This window comes from Sarcophilus harrisii, chromosome 6, assembly GCF_902635505.1.
Source record: "Sarcophilus harrisii chromosome 6, mSarHar1.11, whole genome shotgun sequence".
Lineage (NCBI taxonomy): Eukaryota > Metazoa > Chordata > Mammalia > Dasyuromorphia > Dasyuridae > Sarcophilus > Sarcophilus harrisii.
In genome coordinates, this window is record NC_045431.1 from 202,188,217 (window position 1) to 202,198,784 (window position 10,568).

A 10,568-nucleotide genomic window follows, 5' to 3' on the forward strand; every position below is an offset into this window, starting at 1 on the left:
TTTATCAGTATTATTACTTTGTTTATTCAGTAATGTATTTTACAGGTATGGAATGAGGTGTGGGTTCAGCCTTTTGAAGTCAACCTAAAGTCTACCAATAAGATCTTTAGATGTGGAAGAGGAGAGATAATTTTCTCTTACTTTGATTAATAAGGAGCTTATATATGACTCCAGTATAACAAATAACTAATAAGGAGCTGAGACTTTCCAAAGAAGTATAAAGCACTGGGTGAAAAAATGTTTTCCTTCGATGAAAATGCGTTGGTTTTGACTTTTAAAGAAGGGCTGGTAAAGGCCCTTGCTCCCTGCTGCGGTGCCCCAGCTTTTCCGAAGCAGACAGACTGTGGCCCCCAAGGCTCAGCCCCCTTGTTGCTGCCTTTTTTTCTCAGCCCGCTTCTGCTCGCTCGGCTCCCTCAAGCCTTCACTTCATTCTAACCCTGACCAAGTTGAACATCAGTGTCGGAGAGCTTCAGTGGACATCTGTCATATGCGCTGTGTGTAGTATTCATACACCCTATTGTCGTGGAAAAGAAGCATCGTGTTACAAGCCAGTTAATTGGATCGTGGACAACATGGAAATGGCTTAGTTCAGTTCATAACTGGAGCAGTCATGGCAGTCAGTGTTGGATGAATCCTCCCTGTCATTTACCCCCAGGCTGTACCCGGAAAGGATAGCCTCGCCTCTTTCCAGCAGGTTTCCCTTTAGAGTTTGCTGAAATGCCTCTTGGGCCAGCCAGCTCTGTGCCCAGCCCGGGGAGGAAGTTTTTCTTGATTTCAAGCTTTTATTTGCTTCTTTGCAAACTTGCACTGGCTGGTCTAATGCATCTTCCCCCTGATAGCCCTTCAGCCACTTGGAGACAGCCGCCATAACTCCTCCCTCCAGGCCTTACAGCCAGCCCTGATACACATGAACCCCATCCTCATCGGTCTGAGATCAACTGCTCCGGGTGGCAGAGCACCCTGAAATTTCCAGTGGGATCTGGATGTGCCGTTGGTTTCCTAAATGACTAGCAGTGTGATTGTTTAACAGGGAAAGAGCTCAGAAAATGCAGGTGATGAAAAGGTTAATGTACTTTTGTGTTCTGTTGGATCTGAGATGCAGTGGAAGAGTATGTTCTAATATATAAGCAATCTCATTGTTGAAACACTGTAAGATTGGGGACATTCAACTTGTTTAACTTTTGCTAATTTTCCTAAAATATTTGTAAAATGTTTTATATTGTTTTTTTAGGAAAACAGACCAAATAAGAACAGGAAGAAAAATACATGAATGACATGATTTTAGAACTGTCCACATTAATAAAACAGTGAGGGAAAGTACTTTGTGTTTTATTATCTTTTTAAAAACTTTTTAAAAATAGCATTTTATTTTTCCAAATATATGCAAAGATAATCTTCAGCATTCACCTTTGCAAAACATGTGTTCCAAATCCGCCCCCCCCCCCCAAGACAGCAAGCAATCAGATATATATTAAACTGTGTATTTCTTAATAAAGAAATATTTGCATGTGTTCAGTTTGGTGAAAGTTACTCTTCTTCCCCCCTCCCCTCCAGTCACTGTGTAGTTAAGTGATCAAAACCAGTGGTTGGCAGGAAGAGAGGTTTTCTTAGATTTGGTTTCTGAGCCATTATTTCATTAATGTGGGGAAGATTATAACTGATGGGCATGTCAGAGTTGCTGAAATCAAGTCACACAAGAAAACATTTCCCTCTCATGTATCTTGTCTTTGTATGCTGGACTTTCCTTGCCGTGCCATTTTGGTTTTTTGATCCACAGATTAAACAGTGGGGAGGTTTTTTAGGAAAGGGCCAGTGCAGACCCAGAGCCCAGTTGGTTTCACTTCCACTTCTGTCACCCTTCTGCTTCTATAAACATGTATAGGTCTGCTCATGATAGTTTGGACCCTTGACTGGGGGAACAGAGGCCTGGCAAGACCTGAAACCAGGCAATTAAATTTGGTGCATCAAGAATGCATTTACACTGTTACATTATTTTGATCTTTTATCTGTCCCCCACAAAATCGTTATTGTTGTGAGAAATAACTCTCATTGGACTTGAAGGGCTGAAGTTAAAAGTCTTTACACAATTGCAGAGGTGGATGTCCTAGCAAATAGGAGCTTGAAAGCAAACTTGTCCTTCTTTTATACCTGAAATCCAAGTCCCTCCCCTAATGCCCCATTGAGTACTAGAGGGCACAACCTAAGTCTCCTCTGATCACATCATTACATCTGCCCCCACCACATTACAATGATTTGCAAGTCTGAGTCTCTCTTCATCCCTTAGAGAGCAATGTCTCATCAGAAAGAATGAAAAAGAAAAAGCTGTTTATCCAAGCCAACCAACATATCAGCAGTATCAGTTTCAATTTTAAATTGACTTCCAGTGATAAGATTTTATTTTTTCTTTTCCCCTCCCTTATTTTCTAAAACATATGCATGTACACATATATCACATAAAAGATGGAGGCCCTGTCTTCTCGTTTCAAAATATTTCCTCCAACCCTGGAGGTGAAAGTCCAGAGTCCTTTTAAACCTGTTTATTTTGTTCTGTCTCATTTTATCCCCTATGAAATAAAGTTTTTTTTCTCACTTCTGTTTTCAGATCAGTCGAGCTATATTTCAGACACTGTGCTAAGTACTAGGAGTACACAGATAAAAATTGAGTAATTTCTGCCCTCATAAAGTTTACATTCTAACAGAATGTATAAGTATATACATAATATATACAAACAGTTTACAAAGTAGCTTTAGGGAAGGATTGCCTAAGCAGCCGGGAAATCAGGAAAGCTTTCCTCTAAGTGTTGAGTCAAGAAGGAAATGAGGATTTCCAAGAAGTGGAGACCAGAATGGGGTTAACCAAGTACAAAGGCAGGTCCACTCCTGGTTGTTGGGCTGTGATGTAAGAAACAATGAGTAGCCAGGATGGCTGCGATGATTGTGGGGGGAGGAGGGGGAGCAAAGTGTAAATGGCTAGAAAGGTAGGAAGGGGCTGAATATTTTTTTTAAATCACTCTTAATAATGTTCCCCCCCCCCCAGTTACTTGTAAGATAGTATTCAACATTCATTTTTATAAGATTTAAAGCTCTCAAATTTTCTTCTTTCTTCCTGCCTTCTTCCTGAAGGACAAGTAATCTGATACACCTTATATACATACAATCAATTGTTAATATATTTCCATATGAGTCATGCTGTGAGAGAAAAATCAGAATAAAAGAAAAAATCATGTTTCGATCTGCATTCAGTCTCCATAGCTCTCTCTGGATGTGGATGGCATTTTCCATCACAAGTCTGGAATTGTCTTAGGTCACTATTACTGAGAAGAACTAAATCTATCAAAGTTGATCATCGTACAATGTTGCTGTTACTGTATACAATGTTCTCTTGGTTCTGCTCACTTCAGTCAGCATCAATTCGTGTAAATCTTTCCAGGATTTTCTAAACTCTACCTGCTCATCATTTCTTATAGAACAACAGTATCCCATTACATTTACGTGACCCAACTTGTTCAGCCATTTCTCTCAGTTTCCAAATATTTGCCACCATAAGAAATTGATATAAATATTTTTGTACTTTTGTACTTTTTTTTTTTTTCAATTTTTTTCTGGTCTCTGGGATACAGACAGAGGCTGGGTTTTGAATGAGTTGTGGACCTTGTATTGGAGTCCGACTCGGGCTGTCCACCTGCCTTTGTTACTTCTGCTGAAACTGCCCAAAATTAGAGCCTCTGTGTTTGTAGAAGTGAGGATGGGCCCTTTCTTCATGAGTTCATCCTTCATGTTAATAGTCATAAGCTACAATAGGCATGCAGCCTGGTGATCCTGAATGGAACAAAATATATTTTATTGGAGGCTTGAGACTTTAAAGCTAAGAGCATGAGCCACATACAGGTAAGCAGTTAAAGCCTGCTCTTTTTTTCCCCTACAGGAAATAAGTCAGAAGTAGAGATCCCATTTTGTATGTCTATTTTGAATATCTCTCCAGTTACCCAGGTCTAATTTATTCTTGGGGGGCCTGGTTAGCCAAGAAGTTAGTATCTGTAAAATTCAACCTGGTCCATGTTAAGGGTGTTTCCTAACTAAGAAGTTAGTTCTTAGGAACTAAGAAAATGGTAGTTGTATTTGGCAGCCTTGACCCAGACAGAAAGAATCTGAGCCTTGTTCCCTGTTTCTAATACATAAATCCACCCTCGTGTTCAGTTTTTACTTCTCTTTTCATTTCAGCAAAAATTCAAATATTTAAAAATACCTACAAGGAATTCTACAATAGTTTGGAGACATTCCCCAAAGTTCTTGTCTTTAGTTATATTATTTTGAGAGGATAGATCAATCAAAAAGCATTTATTAAATGCTAGAGGTACAAAGAAAAAGTAAAACCATCCCCTATCCTCCAGGAGCTTATATTAGAAATGGGGGAGACAACATATACCTAAGCCAATATGTGTAGGATAAATACAGAATAGATGGAAAGCTGTTGATGTCCATAAGAGAAGGTTAGTGGTTGGAAGGGAGCTTGGAATCTGGGAAGGCAAGAAAAGACATAATATTCAGAGCTAGAACCATCTTAGAAAGAAGGCATTAATAGGTAAGAGGAGAAAGACATACCAGGAGGAGGTGGTGCTTGAGCGGTCTTACAGGAAGCCAGAATTCTAAGAAGTGGAGATCATGAGAACACTTCAGGTATAGGGCTCAGCAAGTACAGTGGCAATGGGGATGGGATAAAGCACTAATTCAGATCGATGCAGGTGAAGGAATACAGGGGGGATTAGACAGCTCCAGAAATCATCTGAGGGAGAAGTTATTTTCTTGATTCTTTTTCCCTTTGAGGCTGGGTTGATTGGTATATTGTTTAGTTGGAAACCTGAGAGTCAAGTCTAATCTCATATCAATTTATAGATCAGAACTTTTTCCACTCTCAGCCCCTTTTTGCCCTAGAAATTTCTATGTGACCCCTACCATAGATATATAAAATAGGTATACAGATAGAACTTTTACTGATTGGTAAATCATAATTTTGTGACCAAATTCAGTTACGTATCCCCATATGGTGACACAACACCCAGTTTATGAAGCTTTGCTATGCATGATGGTCACAGATCACAAAAATTGAGGGTTGAAAGGACCTCAGCAGCCCTTTAGTCAAACCCTTGCAGCCATAACACAACCCCAAAGTAATTGTCCAGGCTGTTTGAAGGACTTCAAATGAGGGGGAACTTGCTACCTCTCAAGGCAGCTTTAATCATCAAGAAGTTTTTCCTAAGAGGAAGCTGAAATTTGCCCTTCTCCAATTTCCTGAATTGTTAAGATGAAGGATGGGCCAATTAGGAAAGGGTCCATCCCCACCTCTGCCAATGGACACCCCATGCTTGGACAGAGGGACTAAAAAAAGTTTAGTCTCCCAAATAACAGTTCTGCAAATATCTAAAGACAGCTACCGTATCCTCAATTCTTCTCCAGGTGAAATACTGCCAATTTTTTCAACAGATTCCCCAGCATGAACCTGGCAAGCAGGGATGCTGCTTGCCTTCATCTGGATGGTCTCTAACTTCTTATCTTTAATCTCTGATATCCATAACACAAAGCTCCAGATATTATTTGACAAAGGACCGAGGAACTATCATCTCTTCATTGGTGGATGGCAGCATAAGCTTATTTTTGGCTGCCACCATCACTCAGTTGACTCATATTGAGTTTACAGTCCACTGCTAACATCCTCATCTTTTTCCAATGAACATCTACCCAATCATGTCTCCCCCATCTTGTATTTATGAAGTTGATTTTTTGGACACAAGTAGGACTCCCAAGATAGTCATATCTTGTGGTTTCATTGATATAGGGAACTGCCTAATGAGGAGACTCTACAGGTGCAAGTTAGTATCCTCCGCACATCATAGTCTCAACATTGCCTGGATCACTGAGGTAAAGTGGTTTGCCCAGTATTGTGGAACTTTGACATAAAAATGTCAAAATGAACAGGAATAAGCATAGATCTGTGGGCTATTCCACAGAAGACCTTCCGTCATGTTGACATGGAACCATAAGTCTCTTTGAGTCCAGCCCATCCATGCAATTTTGAATGTGTCTGGCTTGTCATCTAGTTTATCTCTTTCAGTTTTCCATCGGAAACAGCATGAGAAATTTTGTTAGGTGCCATGTTAAAATTTAGGTAAATCATGTCACCCTGTAAAAAAAAAAAGGCTTGACCTTTCCTTGATAAAGTTGTGCTGACTCTTTGAAATCGCCACTCCCTGTCTAGATGTTTGATAACTACGTCTTTAATAAGCCATTCTAGAATTTTTCCTGGATTCAAAGTCAAGCTCATTGACCTGTAATTTACATACTATTCTCTTCCTTTTTCCGAAAACTGGAACATTTGCTTTTCCCTTATTTTATGGTGCCTCTTTTATCTTCTGTCATCTTTTAAATATTCCAACTGTGACTCAGCAATCAAATTCCTCAGTTTTTCCACCACCCAAGGATGAGTAGTGGATCACCTATCTCAGGTGACTGAAAAGCAGCTAGATAATTGAAACTGGAAAGACCTTGGAGAGACAGTTTTACAGGTATGGAAACTGAGGCCCAGAGGGAAAGCAACTTGGGAAAGTGATGGGTTTGTGCCAAGCCACACTCACTTCCACCTATATCCATACTGTCTCCCTTATACTTTTAGCCAGTCCATGTCATTTTCCTTGAGTAAATTCATTTGGATCATGATTATGTCTTCTTGACCCTCTGCTCCTATTCTCCTTTGGACTTCCCAAAATTAGCCTCTATTATTTCTAACCACAGCTGATATTTGCCCTTGGATAGGAACGTGCAAGAGATATGGAGAGGGTCTTTATATTATTCTGGACCATGACCTGCAAAGGGTTATAGACATATATGTAAGGTTGCGGATGATAGTCAAATAAACTTTTTGAGACTCATTGGTTTTCTCTTGAACTACAATAGGTTGATAATGAATATAATGGAGGTACCATGTAATGAAAAAACTTTTAATAAGAGCTTACTTTGGGTCAAATACTGTTTTAGATCCTGGGAATTTAAATGGGAAAACATGACAGTCCCTGCTCTCTGTTTTTCCCCCTACCTGGATATTGAACTTGGTCTGGCAAAGCTGCATATTCTATGATTCTGTTTTTTCTGCAAAGGGCAGAGAATCCAGTCATGGCAGGTTGGAGGTAACAAGTGTAACCAGCAGGTGTCACTCTCTGGCAAGGCATAAAATGCAGAGTAGCAAGGGAAAGATCAGAACCTTCCTCCCTTCAAGTTCAGTGCTACCTTGGGAGCTCAGCAGGACCTTTCTCCTCCCCCCAGAGGCATATGGCTCACATCTCTCCTCCTCCCTCTTGCTTCTGTGAAACACCTGTGCTCCAAGCCACCTGAATCTGGTTCAGCAATGACTCAATTCAGCTAGGAATACCTCAGCCCTGAGTCATGGAGTTCATCTATCTCTGCTATTTAGAAGATTATAAAGGTTACTAATAAAATCAAAACCATAAAGTTCTCTAACAATCAGTTCATCCCTCAGCTCTTGAAACTCTAGCATTCCGCACAGAGGTTTAAACCTCTGACCCATTTTAGTTCTATGTATGGCAAGGTAGATATTGGTGTTCTTCCTTGGACTCCTCCTGTTCCTGTCCTCTTCAGAGGAAATTAATGAACAGGAGCAATCACAGATCACTTATGACTGATCATGTTTTGTAAGAGATAAAAAAAAATCAGGAGATAGAAGTAACTTTTTTTTATTATTAAATGCATTTATTTAAAACAAATTCAAAATAAGAAAAAAACAGAAAAAGAAAAAAAATTGTCATCTGCTCAGCAGGACATTGAGGAGGATTCAAAATAGGAACAATAAATTTCCATTTTAAGAAAGCATATATAATAATAAGATGTTGTAGTCATAATGTTCATCTTTGCTTCCTTGTGGGTTTTCTTTTGTTCTCTCCTGGGCACTTTTTACTTCTTTTTTTCTCTTTTTTTCCCCACCTACCTTTCCCAAGCAGGTAACAGTTAAGCACAGATATATTTATTAATCTCTCTCTCTCTCTCTCTCTCTCTCTCTGTCTCTCTCTCTCTCTCTCTCTCACACACACACACACAAGCATATACCTACATATATACATATTACACACCTACACATATATGCATATATACTACATATACGTACATTTAAAATAATATTAATGTGGTGAAAAACTAACTTTTTTAAAAGGGAGAGGAAAATACAAAGAAAGCATTTGCCAGCAACAGGTATCAGGGAAGGAGTTAAACCTCCATTGCCTTATTGTTGATCCCAAGGAACAACTGTCTCCATTTTATACTAGCCACCCCCATTAGAATTCTTATTTCTAAAGCTTGGAGTCTTGATTGATGAAGTCCAACGAAGCTCAGACTAGTCTCTAACCTCACATCGCAAAATGCTCACAGAGAGCCACCCAGCTACTCTTGCCTGTGGACAGAGTCATCATCACCAGGGCGGCCCACCAAAAACTTCAGTCTCATACCAGGCTTCTGCTCATTGCCCTCCCCTGCAGAGTCTCCATCTCCCAGCACACAATTCCCACCTCCGAAGTTCCATTCCAACCTATGGGATTTTAGTTCTCATCATTCAGTTTCCTGTGTTGGGTTACACAAGCATAGGTTAGAGTAGTTTTTCATCCTTTCATCGTGACCATCTTTTTTTTTTTTTTTTTTTCTCAATAGTATTTTATTTTTCCAAATACATGTAAATATAGTTTTCAACATTCATTGTTGCAAAGCTTCGTATACCACATTTTCCTCCCTTCTTTTCCCCAAACAGCAAGCAATCTCATACAGGTTAAACATGTGCAATCCTTTTAAACGTATTTCTATATTTGTCATTATGCAAGAAAATTTAGACTAAAAGGGAAAAAAACCCCAAGAAAGTAAAAACAAACAAACAAAAAAGAAAAAGTGAAAATACTCTGCTTCCATCCACATTCAGTCTCCATCCTTCTCTCTCTGGATATGACTGGCATTTTCTATCCTAAGTCTACTGGAATTGTCTTCAATCACTTCCTTGTTGAGAAGAGCCGAGTCCATCGCGGTTGATCATCACATGATCTTGTTGTTACTGTGTCCGATATTCTCCTGGTTCTACTCACTTCACTCAGCATTAGTTCCTATAATCGTGTAAGTCTTTCCAGGCTTTTCTGAAATCAGCCTGCTCATCATTTCTTATAGCACAATAATATTCCATGATATTCATCTACCATGACTTATTTAGCCATTCCCCAATTGATTTCCACCTTTATTTATTTATTTGCTGAAGTGATTGGGGTTAAGTGACTTGCCCAGGGTCACACAGCCAGGAAGTGTTAGGTGTCTGAGACCAGATTTGGACCCAGGTCCTCCTGAGTTCAGGGCCGGTGCTCTATCCACCGCGCCCCTTAGCTGCCCCGTTTGCCAGCTATCAGTGGCATTCTCTCATCTTGACCCAGCTGCCCCAGTTCAGACTTCTCAGCTCGTCTTATTCTCTCTTAATTTTAATCCCTTCTCATTCCCAGCCTCCTAGGAACACTTGGCAGCGCGGGCCCCAACCTCCCTTCTTCTGAGCACCTCCATTCTCCTCCAGGCTTATGAACTTCTACGAAAGGCACTTTTAAAAAACCCTCAGAGCCTCCTGAACCCCCCTCCGTTCTTTTGCATTTCCCGTCAGTTTTCAGGGCAGATTCTCGGGCTCCCCTTGGCTACCGACGCCTTTGGGCCGGGGGGGCCGTTTGCTGCCTGGTGGAGGACCAGAGAGACTCAGAGCGTTGGAGGAAATGAGAGCCGGGAAGGCTTTGGGGCCATTTAGCCCGGAGAAGGGCAGGCGGGGGAGCGGGGACTGATCCCGCGTCCGAGTCTCGGAAGCACGCGCCGAGGAAGAGGGCTTGGACACGTTGGGGGGCGGGGGAGGGGGGGAAGGGGCTGAGGCGCCCCTAAGAAAGGGGGAAGAGAGCTGGCCTTGGTTTCCGCCGCAACAACCGTGTGATCTTGGGCAAGTCCGCTCACTTCTGCGAGCCTCGGGTCTCTAAACTAAGGAGGCCGGGCTAGAGCCTTTGCAGCGCCGGGTCTCATCGGTCAGTGCAAGCGGGAGAGGAGCGTGACCTCCCGAAGAGCGGAGGGAGCGGGGCTCCGAAAGGGGACGCCGGGCTCGGGCCGGCTGTTTAGGGCGCGACCTCCGGCGGGGTGGGGGAAGGGGCCGGGGGCGGGGCGCTCAGCCGGCAGCCCCCAGGGCGGGGGCCGAGGCTCAGGCGGCGGGGAGGCTGTCTCTCCGCGCTTTGGCCGCTGGATGTCAGGCTTAGCCCGCCCGGGAGCCTTGGACCCAGCCCAGCCCCGAGGCTTCGGCTTGCTGCTTCTAAATCGGTCTGTCTCTGCGGGTCTCTGTCTGAATTTTCTGTCCCTCCTTCTCTCTCTGTCTCTCTTTGCATCTCTGTTCCTCCCTCTCTGTCTCTCCCTCTGTCTCTCTTTGTGTGTGTCTCTCTCTCTCCTCTCTCTGTCTCTGTCCCTCCATCCTCCCACTCTCCCTTATCACTGATTCTGAGGTTCCATAGCAATAGTCC